The sequence below is a fragment of the Heterocephalus glaber genome, unplaced genomic scaffold (genome assembly GCF_053883595.1).
Source record: "Heterocephalus glaber isolate CG9 unplaced genomic scaffold, H.glaber_assembly_v1.0 deba00001845, whole genome shotgun sequence".
Taxonomy (NCBI): Eukaryota; Metazoa; Chordata; class Mammalia; order Rodentia; family Bathyergidae; genus Heterocephalus; species Heterocephalus glaber.
This window is the reverse complement of record NW_028258494.1, coordinates 1,320,176-1,333,941: the sequence shown is the minus strand read 5'-3', so window position 1 is coordinate 1,333,941 and position 13,766 is coordinate 1,320,176.

The following is a 13,766-nucleotide window of genomic DNA, read 5'->3' as shown; positions in this document are numbered from 1 at the left end:
AAAATGAAAGTATATCATTTTTAATCAGAGAAGTTTTGGAAATAAGCACTAATTAACTATAAAATCTAGCTTGGAATCTAATCAAATTTCATGAAATACAGATATTTCCATACAACTCAGCCATGGATAATTTTGTAATCATGTTAATTTAGCATGCAGAGCTAGTTTCAGCTCATGTTCTTTCTTTTTATTTGTTTTGTTTTTCTTAATACATATTTGTAGTACATAAAGTTTACATGCCTTATGGGGAATTGGCACATGTACATAATACATCTTCATTCCTTTTTTCAATCCCTTGCCTGTCCCTTGTTTGCTGCTTTGTTTCTTAATCCCCTTCCCTTTTTTTGTACTTGTTTGCAGTACATAGAAAGTCCTTTTTATGCAGCTATTCCCCTTCCAGGTGTCTTTGCAAAAGAGTTAAAGACATCATACTACAGTGATACATATATATTCATGTTTATAACAGTACAATTTATAACAAATATATCTTGGCAGTGACCTATATGCTCATGAACAGACGAATGAAGAAAATGTGGTATTTATACACAATGAAGGATTACCCTGCCATAAAGGAAGCTCACCATTTTCTAATGTTAAAAAATGTACATTTAAAATATGTGACAGAATTGAAAAACATTCATTAAATATAATTAGGAAACAATATCCCTTTTATAAACACAGTGAAAATTGAATATTCTGAGCTAAATATATAGAACAAAAATAAGTTTCAAGACATGATTCACTTGTGAAGAAACATTTCAGAGTGTTTTTAATTGTACCATACTTGTATAATTAATTTATATGTGTTTATTTTAACACCTGAAACTGAATTAGTCTCGTTCCTATTATGAAATATACGGAGGTAACTAAAAAGTTCCAGGTGTTATGTGAACAAGGTAGCTGAAATTGAGGTGAGAAGAAATCATGACAAGGCTTGGATGAGACACGCCTTCCCTCAAGGGTCAGGGAATTGTGAGATCCTGACAGTTAGTTTTTCAGAATATCTCACCTGGAATCAGAATGATAGAAATATTTTTTATCTAATGAGGAGCTTGGGGTATTGAGCCCTGAGGGATAAAGAGACTGTAAGAGTGGGCCAATGAATATCTTGCCCCATAGTACTGCCCAGTCAGGTAGAAACAGCTGCACTGTTTCCTAAAGATGAGCCTGGTGCTCCAAAGTGCACTAAGTCCATGAGTCTTTCTCTCTTGACCCAGGTCCTCTATTTTTCACATTCAGGTGAGATGCTGAGCATTATTCTCAGTGAACTCAATCAGATAGCTGAAAGCCCCTTAGTTTATGGTTTGGACCTAAGAGAGGTGTTTCACCACAATTACACCAAGAGGAAGTTATCATAAAAGTGCACACATAAGACAATGAGGACCATGTAACAGGAACCCAGAAAAAAGCAGGCATAGCAATCTTATTTGGAAACAAAGTAGATTTCAAGCAAAAACTAATTAAGAGAGACAAAGACGACCACTACATCCTTGAGAAGGGAACAATCCAAGAGGAAGAGATGACAATCCTAAATATATATGCACCAAATATGAATGCCTCAACTATAAAAAACAAATATTAGTGGACGTGAAAAACCAAATAAGCACAACTGTAGTGGGGGAACTTAATACCCCACTATCACAAAGAGACACATTATCGAGACCAAAAATTAACAACAAAATTCTAGAACTGAACCAAGCTATTGAACAAATGGACTTAATAGATGTTTATAGAGTGTTCTACCCCACAGAATCAGAATACACATTCTTTTCAGTTGCACATGGCTCATTCTCCAGAATAAACCATGTGCTAGCTCATAGGACATGTCTAAGTAAATGTAAAAGAATTGCAGTTACCCCCTGTATGTTATCACCCCACAGTGCAATAAAATTGGAGGTAAATAGCATAAGAAACTGCAAAACTCCCACAAACACATGGAAATTGAATAACACCCTCCTGAACAACCAATGGGCCACAGAGGAAATTTAAGAAGAAATAAGACAATTTCTACAAGTAAATGACAATGTCATTACAACATACAGGAATCTATGGTACACAACAAAAGTAGTTCGACATGGGAAATTCATAGCAGTGAATGCCCATATTAGGAAAACTGAGAGAACTCAAATAAATAACTTAATACAGAACCTCAAGCTCTTAGAAAAAGAGCATAACAAAACCAACGCTTGTACAAGAAAGGAAATAATAAAGATCAGAGCAGAAATCAATGCAATGGAGACTAAGAGAATGATACAAAAATTGATGAATCAAAGAGGTGAAGAGGTGGTTTTTTGAAAGACTAAATAAATTTGATAAACCTTTAGCCAACCTTATCAAAAAAAAAAAGGAAAGAAAAGGCTCAAATCCATGCAATTAAGAATGAAAAAGGGGAAGTCACAACAGACCCAGGAGAAATCCAGAGGATCATCAATACCTACTTTGAGAACCTGTATTCTAATAAAATGGACAACACAGAAGAAACTGACAGATTCCTAGACACATAGAAATTGCCAAAGTTAAATGAAGATGATATAGAAATTCTAAACACCCCAATTACAATGAGTGAAGTTGAAAATGTAGTACAAAATTTACCAACAAAGAAAAGCCCAGGTCCTGATGGCTTCACTGATGAATTCTACAAGACATTTAAAGAAGAACTATCACCATTACTCTTTAAACTCATCAAGGAAATTGAAAGGGAATCAAGGCTTCCAAATTCATTCCTGGAAATAAATGTTACTTTGATTCCAAAACCAGGGAAAGACCCAGCCCAAAAAGAGAACTACAGGCCAATTTCCCTAATGAACATAGATGCAAAAGTCCTCAACAAGATACTGGCAAACAGAATACAGAGGGTCATCAAGATCATACACCCTGACCAAATTGGATTTATTCCAGGGATCCAAGGATGATTTAACATTTATAAATCAATAAATGTAATGCACTATATTAACAGAGTCAAGGACAAAAACCATATGATCATCTCAATAGATGAAGAAAAGGCATTCAACAAAATTCAACACACATTCATGATAAAAATGCTACAGAAAATTGGAATAGAAGGTCTTTATTTCAATCTGATTAAGGCTAGTTATGAAAAACCAACAGCTAACATCATACTAAATGGAAAAAATTGAAAAATTTCACACTAAGATCCTAACTCCTGTTCAATACAGTTCTGGCAACATTAACCATAGCAATTAGAAAAGAGAAAGAAATAAAAGGAATAACAATAGGAAAGGAAGAAGTTAAACTGTCATTATTTGCTGATGATATGATACTTTACATAGAAAACCCAGAAAACTCCACCAAAAGACTTCTAGACCTAATTGACAGATTCAGTAGAGTACCTGGATATAAGACCAACACTCAAAAAACAGTAGCCATGGGCTGGTGATTTAGCTCAGTGGTTTCACTGCCTGCTGTGCAACCACAAGGACCAGAGTTTGATCCCCCAGTACCAAATAAAAACAAAAACAGTAGCCTTCTTATACACAAATAGCAGACTCATTGAGAGAGCAACACCAGAAACAATTCCTTTTACAGTAGCATCCAAAAAATGAAATATCTAGGAATCAACCAAACAAAGGAAGCAAAAGACCTCTACACTGTAAACTAAAATAATCTGAAAAGGGAGATTGAGGAGGATATAAGGAAATGGGAAGACATCACTTGTTCCTGGGTAGGAAGAACCAATACAGTGAAAATGGCCATACTTCCAAAACTACTATATAGATTTAATGCAATGCTGACTGAAATTCCAACAATATGTTTCACAGATCTAGAGAAAACAATCCAAAAATTCCTTTGGAACCAGAAGAGACCTAGGATAGCAAAAGCAATTCCAGGCAACAGAGACATGGCTGGGAGTATCACAATCCCCAACTTGCAAATATACTACAAAGCTACTCTGACAAAAGCAGCATAGTACTGGCAAAGAAACAGACCCGAGGATCAGTGGAATAGACTATAAGATCCAGAAACAACTACAGACATACTCAGCCACCTCATCTTTGACAAAGGAGCCAACCACCCTCATTGGAGGAAAGATATCCTATTTAATAAATGGTGATGGAAAACCTGGATTTCAACTTGCCAATGATTAAAACTAGACCCATACCTATCACCATGTACTAAACTAAGATGAAAGTAGATTAAAGATCTAAATATTAAGACAGAAACACTAAACTTGCTGGAAGATAAATTAGGTAGAAGTCTTGAAGACATTGGCATAGGAAAAGATGTTATGAACAAAACCTCAGTAGCACGGGAATTAGCACAAAGAATCAACAACTGGGATCTCATCTTATTAAAAAGCTTCTGCACTGCAAGAGAAACCACCAACAAAGCTAAGAGCCAACGTACAATATGGGAAAAAATTTAGCAGCTGTACCTCAGACAAAGGTCTACCATCTAGAATATATAAAGAATTGAAAAAATTCAGACCCCTCAAATTCAAAGACCCAATTCAAAAATGGGCATCTGAAATGAACAGACATTTCTCAGACAAAGAAGTAAAAGCAGCAAATAAATATATGAAAAAAGTGTTCAAAATCACTGGTCATTTCATTCAGGCAGATGAAAACAACACTGAGATTCCACCTCATCACAGAAAGAATGGCTCCTATCAAGAAGTCAACCAATAACAAATGCTGGTGGGTGTGGAGAGAAAGAAACCCTTCTCCATTGTTGGTGGGAGTGCAGACTGGTGCAACCACTGTGGAAACCAGTATGGAGACACCTCAAAGAACTAGGACTAAAGGTCCCATTTGACCCAGCTATTCCCCTGCTGGGTACCTTCCCAAAAGATTTAAAAGAATCATACCACAGTGATATATGTGCACCCATGTTTATAGAGGCACAGTTTGTAATAGCTAAAGTTTAGAAACAGACCAAGTGCCCATCAACTGGAAACTGGATGAAGAAGATGTGGGTTTTTTTTTTTGTTTTTTTGTTTTTAAATAGAATGGAGTACTACTCAGCCATAAAGAACGAGAAACTAGAGACATTTATAGCTAAATGGGTGCATGTTGAGGCCATTCTCTTAAGTGAAATAAATAGCACACACGTGTAAATACCTAATAGTTACTTTAGTGTGAGTAACTGAAAGTGTAAAGAAGGATTAAAAAGATTAATTGATAATTTGAACTAGGAAAAGATCCAAAGGTGTAGGAGTGGTGGGAGGGGAAGGGGAAAGGGAAGAAGAGAATGGAAAAATTATGAGAATAGAAAAAAATGAAAATGAAATCTATGTAAATAGGGAAGGGTGGAGCGGGTGAAAGGTGCACAGGTAATGGGGAAAAATAAGAACTAAGATACATTATGTACAGGTACAAGCACCTAATGATAAATGTAAATGTATTGTATGCCTAAAATGTACCAACAAAAGAATTTTTTAAGAAAAGATGATGAGGAGCAGGTGCCTCAGGAGCCCACTTGACTGTCATTTTCCTGACACATTCTCACTTTCATTTTCACCATTACTCACCCAGTTCTCATTCTGAAAGACACCTGCTCTCTCTTCACAGCAGCAGGGACTGTTTTCCTCCTGAACAGAAATCTTTTCCATCTCAAATTATGAGTTTCATAAAATATTCTCATGTTTATTTGAATTATTTTGGTGGTGATGGGAGTGTATTGATGAGTCTATTATTGGCATAAAGCTGCTCTAACAAAGTATCAGACTGGGTAGTATAAGAACAGAAATTTATTTTGTCACAGTTCTGGAGGGCAAAGGTGAACAATTAGGATACAGAGAGAGCTGGCTTTTCCTGAAGTCTCTCTCCCTGGGATGTGGATGGCTGTCTTCACTGTGCTCTTCCTTCTGTGGGTGTCCGTGTCCTAATTTTTCTCTTCAAAAAAGAAACCCAATCATATTTGATTGGTGTTCACTCTAATGATCACATTCTTAATTAAATAACTTTTCTTTTTTCAAGGCAATTTTGCCTTTATTTCTGTAACTAATAATGTTACCATTTACATAAGCAAGATAGAGCTAATAATGTCTAATATCCAGATTTAAATTTTTTAATTTTTATTTTTATTAGTACATATTTTCAGTCCATAATGATTACATTCATCTTAGGGAGATGGCACATGTTCAAAATTTTCCAAAGATAGACCTCCAACTGCAGTCATGTTCTACTATATTGGGGATTAGGACTTGAGCATATGAATTTTGAAGGAGACAGATTTCACCCCATTATAATTTATTATTATCTTCTTCCATATGCTGGTTCTAGGTATAGTATGCAGAAATTTTTGTTTCAATCATGAAGGGGGGAAATGAGGACCCTGGAGAGGAGGTAGAGATGCAGAGAGGATCATTCAGTAGCTTCCTAGTCCACAAGATTTACTTATTAAAATTACCAAATACTTTAAGGAGGAGCAGCAGATTTAGTGTCATTAAGAACAATGACAACAGCAACAACAACAACAACAACAACAGCTTGACCCTGTGTATCCACTCTCCAATACCAAGAATGTGGACTTTTTGTCATATCTATTTCAGGTTTTTAAAAATGAAATAATGAAATAAGACGCATATAGAATTCACCCCCTCAGTATCCCCTTTGTTCCTCCTCATCCTTCCCAATGGCATGATATGAATATGGGATTATTCCTATGCATGACTGTACATTGTAAATTTGTCATTAATATAAAGCAGAAGCCGTAGCATCCACTGAATAAGGAATGAAATACAAATTGTTTTGTGACAATATAGTGGAATAATCTGGTAGTTAAGATTTGCGAGGGAGGATATATCAACAGTAAATATAACAACATTTAGTAAATAATGTCAAATATAAATAGCATATATATACATATATATGCATAATCATATATATATATGTCCTGTGTATAGAAACATTTAAAAGGCAATATATTTTATGTATTAAGAAAAATATCACCAAACATAATAAAAATTATGAGAGAATAATGTATATCATGGCAGTATGGTAATTTCCCTTGTGAAAGAATAAATTGAAAATCATATAAGTAAACACAGTGAAAGGCCTTAAATTAGCCTTCATTATTTCTTGCAATAAAAATACCTAAAGCAAATAGGTATATACAAAGTCTTTGTAAATAGGGAGGGGTAGAATGGTTGAAGGGAGGGCAGGGGAATGGGGGAAAATTAAGAAACCATGTACATTATGAAATGGCACAAATTTCCAATGATGAATGTCATTATATTGTATACCTAAACTATGCCAAAAAATTAATTAAAAAAATTTGCATGATGAGATAATCAGTTTGTTGAGATAATTGTAATATTGTTGAAACTCCTTAGTACAGGTACTACTTTTAGCCCCAGTAAGAAAATAATTTCTACCATCAATATATTCCAATAATAGAGTGATACCTTTTATTACAAGGACATCCAAGGTAGGGAATGTAACAATGCAGGGCTTTGGTCTGTCCTCCATGAGGTGGCGTCTTCCTAAGCCTTGTCTTATCCAGGTCACCAGATGATAGGGAGAAATTCAGCTGTTGTCCTGGACATGATGCCAGAGACAGAAATGGGAGGTCCCTTCCTGGGGTCAGTTTAGATGACTCATTTTCCATATATCATGTAGACTGTACCTCCATAATTGATTGAATTGTGGCCCTCAAAATATGTCCAGTTCCTTTTATACTAAGTTCTGATTAATTTAAACATTAAATAGGTGCCTGTTACTTGTTTGAGAGAAAATAATTTGCTGAGAAAATGTTTTTCCTGGATTATCAGAGTAGGTCTTAAGTGCAAGCATATGTTTCCTTCTGAATAAAACAGAAGGGGAGCAAGAACACACAGAGAAAAAGGAGACATTGTAACGATGGAGACAGAAATTGCATTGTTGCAGCAAGTGTCTGACTACCAGTAGCAACCATTTTTTCCCTTAAAAAACTGTCATTTTCATATAACTCAAATTCTTTTTATCACCCCTGGTGATATACCTATACAATTTACAGTATAAAGGTGATTCGTTTTGACCTTGTTAATGTTCAAATTTAGTGAATGAACTTCATGTACTATCGTGACCCTCCTCCAGGATCTCCAAGTCAGTCACGGTGTGTTTAGTAGTTATGCATTCTTATTCAATCTCCATTAATTTCCCCCGTAGCAGGGATTGAATTCAGCACCTTGGCCCTGCCAAGCAGGAGTATCACCACTGAGCTACATCCCTGGCCCAATCTCCATAGTTTCAAGTTATGTATTGTGATTTAAAAATGATACACCCTCCTGATAACAAAACAGTGTTATCTGTTTCAGCCATTGTGAATAAAACTGTTTCAGCATTCTTCCCCTTGTCTTCCAAAGAAAAAGAAGATAGTTATATAGTTGGGTTGGAATAACTGGCTATAGCAGAGTAACTTTACGTTTTCCGGGTGGTTCACATTTTGGGTAGTTCCCAAGAGATTTTCTAAGTGACAGAACCATTTTAAATTCCCATTTAATATCCCCACTACTCCAGCCCAAAGCATTTTCTGTTATCCTGACAATGTAATGATTATAAAATATCATTTAATTAGTTTTCATTTTTCTTGTGATGTTTAGAATTACTTCATATATTATGGACCATATCTGAAATATGCATATTTATGGTATTTCCACTGACCTTATCTTTTTAAAATCAATTCCTAATAGCTTTTATCCACTTGTAATAGCAGTCTATGTTATATATTATATATACTTATGTATATATTAAAGACTGCTATCTATATGGTAAATGTTTTTAGACCTGTGTCTCCTTTAGCATTTGTGTTACATTATTTAATAGATTCCTTCAAGTGCTTAGTTTTAAGATGGTTAAATTTGTTATTTTCCTGATGGTCTATACTAAGTAGGACTTAATATTGAAACCCTTACTTTGCTCCGTGAAGGATTTATGATCTTGCTTTAATTGAAGCTTATCATGCAAAATTTATTTTTTGCCTTTCATGTGGAAAATAAATAAAATTAACTTTTATTACTTAGCACTTTTTACTGGATAATCTATTCATTTACTCTAGTGCCAGCTCAGCAATTAACAAAGCATTTCATTTCACTGTTTCCATTTCCTGTACACTTTTTTCTAAACACTTAGGATTGTGGTATCTCAACACAAATATTCATGCTTTAACAACTGTACCTCATCTTCCAGCTAAATTATGGTAGCTTTCTGGAAACATGTACTTACAATCCCGTAGTTACCAGGTTCATGGGATTAATGTTTTTCTATTAATTTACAATTTTATGCAACATTATTGACAACCAGATCATTTAATTTAAATCTATATATGACATGTTATACATAAAACACACACACACATATATATGTGTGTATACATATATATATATGTATACACACACACACGTATATTTCACAAACAATTCATTCCATGATTCTGGAATAGAGGCTACATTTGTGTTCCTGTGGGGAAGATGGCTGTAGTCATGTTGTCACATGAGATGGAGTTCACAAACAGAATCAAATTTTGCTAAACACTGCTTGCTTTGGCAGCACATATACTAAAAGGATTTTGCTGAACACTTCAGTTTGTGAGCCAAATTGTTGACAAACAGCAGCATTCATTTACCGAGGTATTACTATACGTTATGCTTAGTATTTTTCTTTTTAGGAGTGGCTTACTATATATACAATATATTTCATTATTCATACATATGTAGGAATACAGGAAGTCAGGTTACTACTGTGAAGTTTGGAAAACTTGGTAGATAAAGTCTAAAAAGAAATACTTTCTAGATACTTGTTAAGTAGTCCATGTAGATTATAAAGAACATATTAGAAACTTGTTTATAATATGCAAATAAGAATCAGAGAATTTACATAGAATTTGCCTTAAATATTTGCAGGGTTTGTGGTACATTCATTCATTATCACTGGTATTAGGTAGGTAGATGAAGATATATTCACATAGATAAATGATAAGTAAACCTATCCTCTATTTGGAGCTAATCTTCAGTTTGAGTTGAACTGATTTTCTTCTTCCTGGTATTGTTGGCTAGCATAGTTGTGACTGTTGAGGTACCTAGGAAAAGAAACCCAGAGTCCACTACAGAACAGAACTGTGTTGATGTTTGAAGGATATTTGTGATGAATGGGAACAGGAAGACAGGGGAGGGGAGAAAGGAAGTCATAAGCATGGTTTCCCAGGGAGAAGGATATACAGCAGCAAGATGGGAAATGAAAGAAAATTCTAAAATTATATCTCATTTCTTCAACTAATTATATCAATAATATTACATAGAAGGACTTTACACTTGACATGTGAATTCGATACTCAGCTTTTTATATGCCTTAAATCTTTGAAGTCTCTCAATGATAAGTTATTGAAGTATCCAAGCACAATTTATTTAATGTCCTATTTTTGCCATTTATTATTCCCCCACCTCCTCCCCTAATGCCTCATAAGTAGCCTAAATATTAATGTTGGGAGACTGATTGTCTATCTCATCATAAGATTCAGCTTAGGATACAATAAAATTTTTCTTTTACTTATTGCTGTAAAAATTCCATGCAACTCATCCTGTTTTCCTTTAATTTCTTTCTCTCTTTCTCTTTTTTTTTTTTTTTTTGGAAAGGAAGATTTATTGCATATTATCTCAGGTGAGTAATATTTCATCTTGTAGTATCAGGTGAAAGTAATATCAACACAACAGACCTTACAGCTGGAGGTACTTGGAAGCACATTCTCAGCCTCAGGTGTGGGTCCTGTGTTGAAGCTGTCACTTGATTCAGAGCTGTCAAAAATTTTAGACCTTGAAAATAGAAGCAACCCCTGTGGCTTTATTTTGGTGGCAGTTTTCAAACCCCACATGGTATGATAACACTAACTCATTAGGTTGGCTAGTCCTATAAAGTCTGAGGTCACCTCCTGTGGTTAATGGTCAATTCTGGAGCCCCAACTTCCAAATTCCACTCCCTTTATCAACACAACACATATGAGAGTCTCATGTGTCAATATATTTGTATATCCATAAATTTATCACTTTATCTTTTTTTCCCATAAGATTATGGGTGAAATAGAGGCCATCAACATACCTAATTCATAATAGTTTTGAAAATAAAATCAGTTGATATCTTTAAAGTGCTGAAAACTGTACCTAGTAACAGAATTTTCTAAGTGTTAGTGTTGATGATCATAGCCATTTATCTTAAATATTGTATTTCTTATTATGATTTTTGGTAACATTCTCATTAGTTCCAAAAATTAGGTATATTCCAATGATGGAAGTGTGAAGTACCATGAGATATTTTAGTCATTTTGGAAGGCTGGCTCTTGCAGATCATAGTATATTGAATCATGCTTTTAGATTCCCCTCAGTCCCATTTGCAGACTATTATCCAGCTGGGTCACTCTTCAGAAAGTTTCAGATTCTGTTTCAACCATGGAAAAATTAATTAACCATCCCACAGAAGAGTCTATGTTCTACAGTGGGTTGAAGAATGGTCTGTTTTAGAAGCAGCATGTTCAGAACATGATAATGTATTTCCTGGACACTCCATTTACAATGCCCATGATTTTAGAAGATATTACATCTTACCAATTACATGAAGATGAAACATTACTCTCCTAAGATAATATATATGAAATCTTTACTCAAAAGAAAATAAATGGTGAAAAAATAAGTCATTGGTGATTTTACATTTTTGAATTTTGTTTAGAACATAATGGTCAATGTTTTAGAATGGTGGACTTCAAGTGTTGTATCAAAACCAGCAGAAGAAGCTTTTCAGAGTATTTTAGAAGAGAAAACTTGAACCTATGTCCAACTTTCTGAATCTAACACTCTAGATGTGAAGCTCAACAGTGCAATTTTTCTAATTCCTCCAGCCGATTCTCATGCAATATGCTAGTTGAGAATCACTATCATGAAACTCAGAAATAATATTTTAAGTTGTGGTTTTCCTGTTAGCTTGTGATTTTGGAAAATTCACAAGGAAAAATGCTGTGTATCAATTCATTGATTTGTATCCATTTAGTACATATGTTGAACAGTCCTTCCATGAGACAGACAATCCAGGTTTGGTTGTTTTGCTTGCTCTTCAGAACTTTTTAAAAACTTGGTTGGCTACATTTGTTAAGGAATTTACATTTTGTTCTTCAAAGACACAGGCTTGCAATTTTCTCATTTATTGTCTTTTCTTGCTTTCATAAGAGTATAAAGACAGCGTTCCGAATGGAGTTTGGATGCATTCACTCCGCTTCCCATTTATCAGGACTTTGAGAATAATTGATACAAATTCTTAGCTAATGTATGTCTGTAATCCCAGCACTCTGGAAAGCTGTGGTAGTAGAATCACAAATTCAAGCCCAACCTGGGAAACCTAGTTAAGTTGCAAAGACCCTGTCTCAAAATTTAAAACGCTGGATTGAATTCAATGTGAAAACCCTGGGTTTGATCCCTAGTACTGTAAAAAAAAAAAAAATGTAGATAAAATTTCTTTAAATGTTTGGTAGAATTCATTGGCAAGGCTCACAGATCTTGAGTTTATTGCCTATTTGAAAGTTTTTTATTATTGATTCAGTCTCTTCAGAATGATTATTCTCCCAGGAACAATTTATGACTTGATCCATTGATTCCAAATAACTGAAGGTACATCATAGTTGTACCCTATCCTAGGTCTTGAGATGCATCTATTTACCTAAAACTGTCTGAAGTTTATCCTTCTTTGTGCTAAAGTAGTATTCTATTGTTTATGGATTATCTATTATGTATAAGAAATGCTGGTGAGGATGTGGGGAAAAAAAGAACCCTTCTCCATTGTTGGTAGGTGTGTGAATTGATACAACTACTATGGAAATCAGTATGGAGATTCCCAAAAAAACTAAAAATAAAGGTTCTATTTGACCCAGCTATTCCACTTCTAGGTATCTCCCCCCAAAAGTTAATAGCATCATATCACAGTTATATATGCATACTATGTTTATAGCTACACAATTTATAAAACCTTGGAAATAGCCTATATACTCATCAAGAAATAAACGAATAAAAATAATGCAGTATTTATATAGAAAGGAGTACTATTCTGCCATTAATATATTTATGAAGAACTTTTCTTAGTGTTTTCAATTTTACCATATGCTAGCAATATTATCATAATTTTATGTATACACAGAGTCTGCCAAAAATGTCTACACACTTCAGGAAAAGAAAAACAGTATAAATATTCTAAAACTAAATTTATTGAGGCATCACGAAATTAATAAAAATTACCTTTGGGCTCTACAATTACAAAATTGCTCAAAGTGGTGGCCATTAGCTCCCAGATGCTTATTAGCTTTCTTTTCTTGCAATGGGTATACATTTGTTGGCAGAGTCTGTATATACAAATACATGTATGTAAATGTTTTTTATAATAAAAATTCCATTCAACTTCCTGAGATGATGAAATAGATTGACATAGCTAAAGTGGAAAGTAAGGATTTATTAGAGACGTTCAAAGGATTATGTGTCTAATGAAATTGATGAGTAATGATAGAGAGACCTGGATGATGCACAGCTGGCATCAGGAGTGAGGAAATCACTCATGTTGAATTCCTCCCCTCCATAGAGTTGATGTTTAAGGATCTATGCTCCTGGGATCAGAATGGCAGTAGTGATTCCAGTAACTATCAGGTTAATGAGGAGCTTTGGAATTGACCCTTGAGGGATATGGAAACTTTAGAATTCAAGCTCTGCAACCTCACTCAAAAACCCTCCCCAGTTAGCCAGCAGTAGCTGTGCTCTCTCCAGAGAAAGATCTTGGTGCAGAAGCATTGAGTAAGTCCATGTG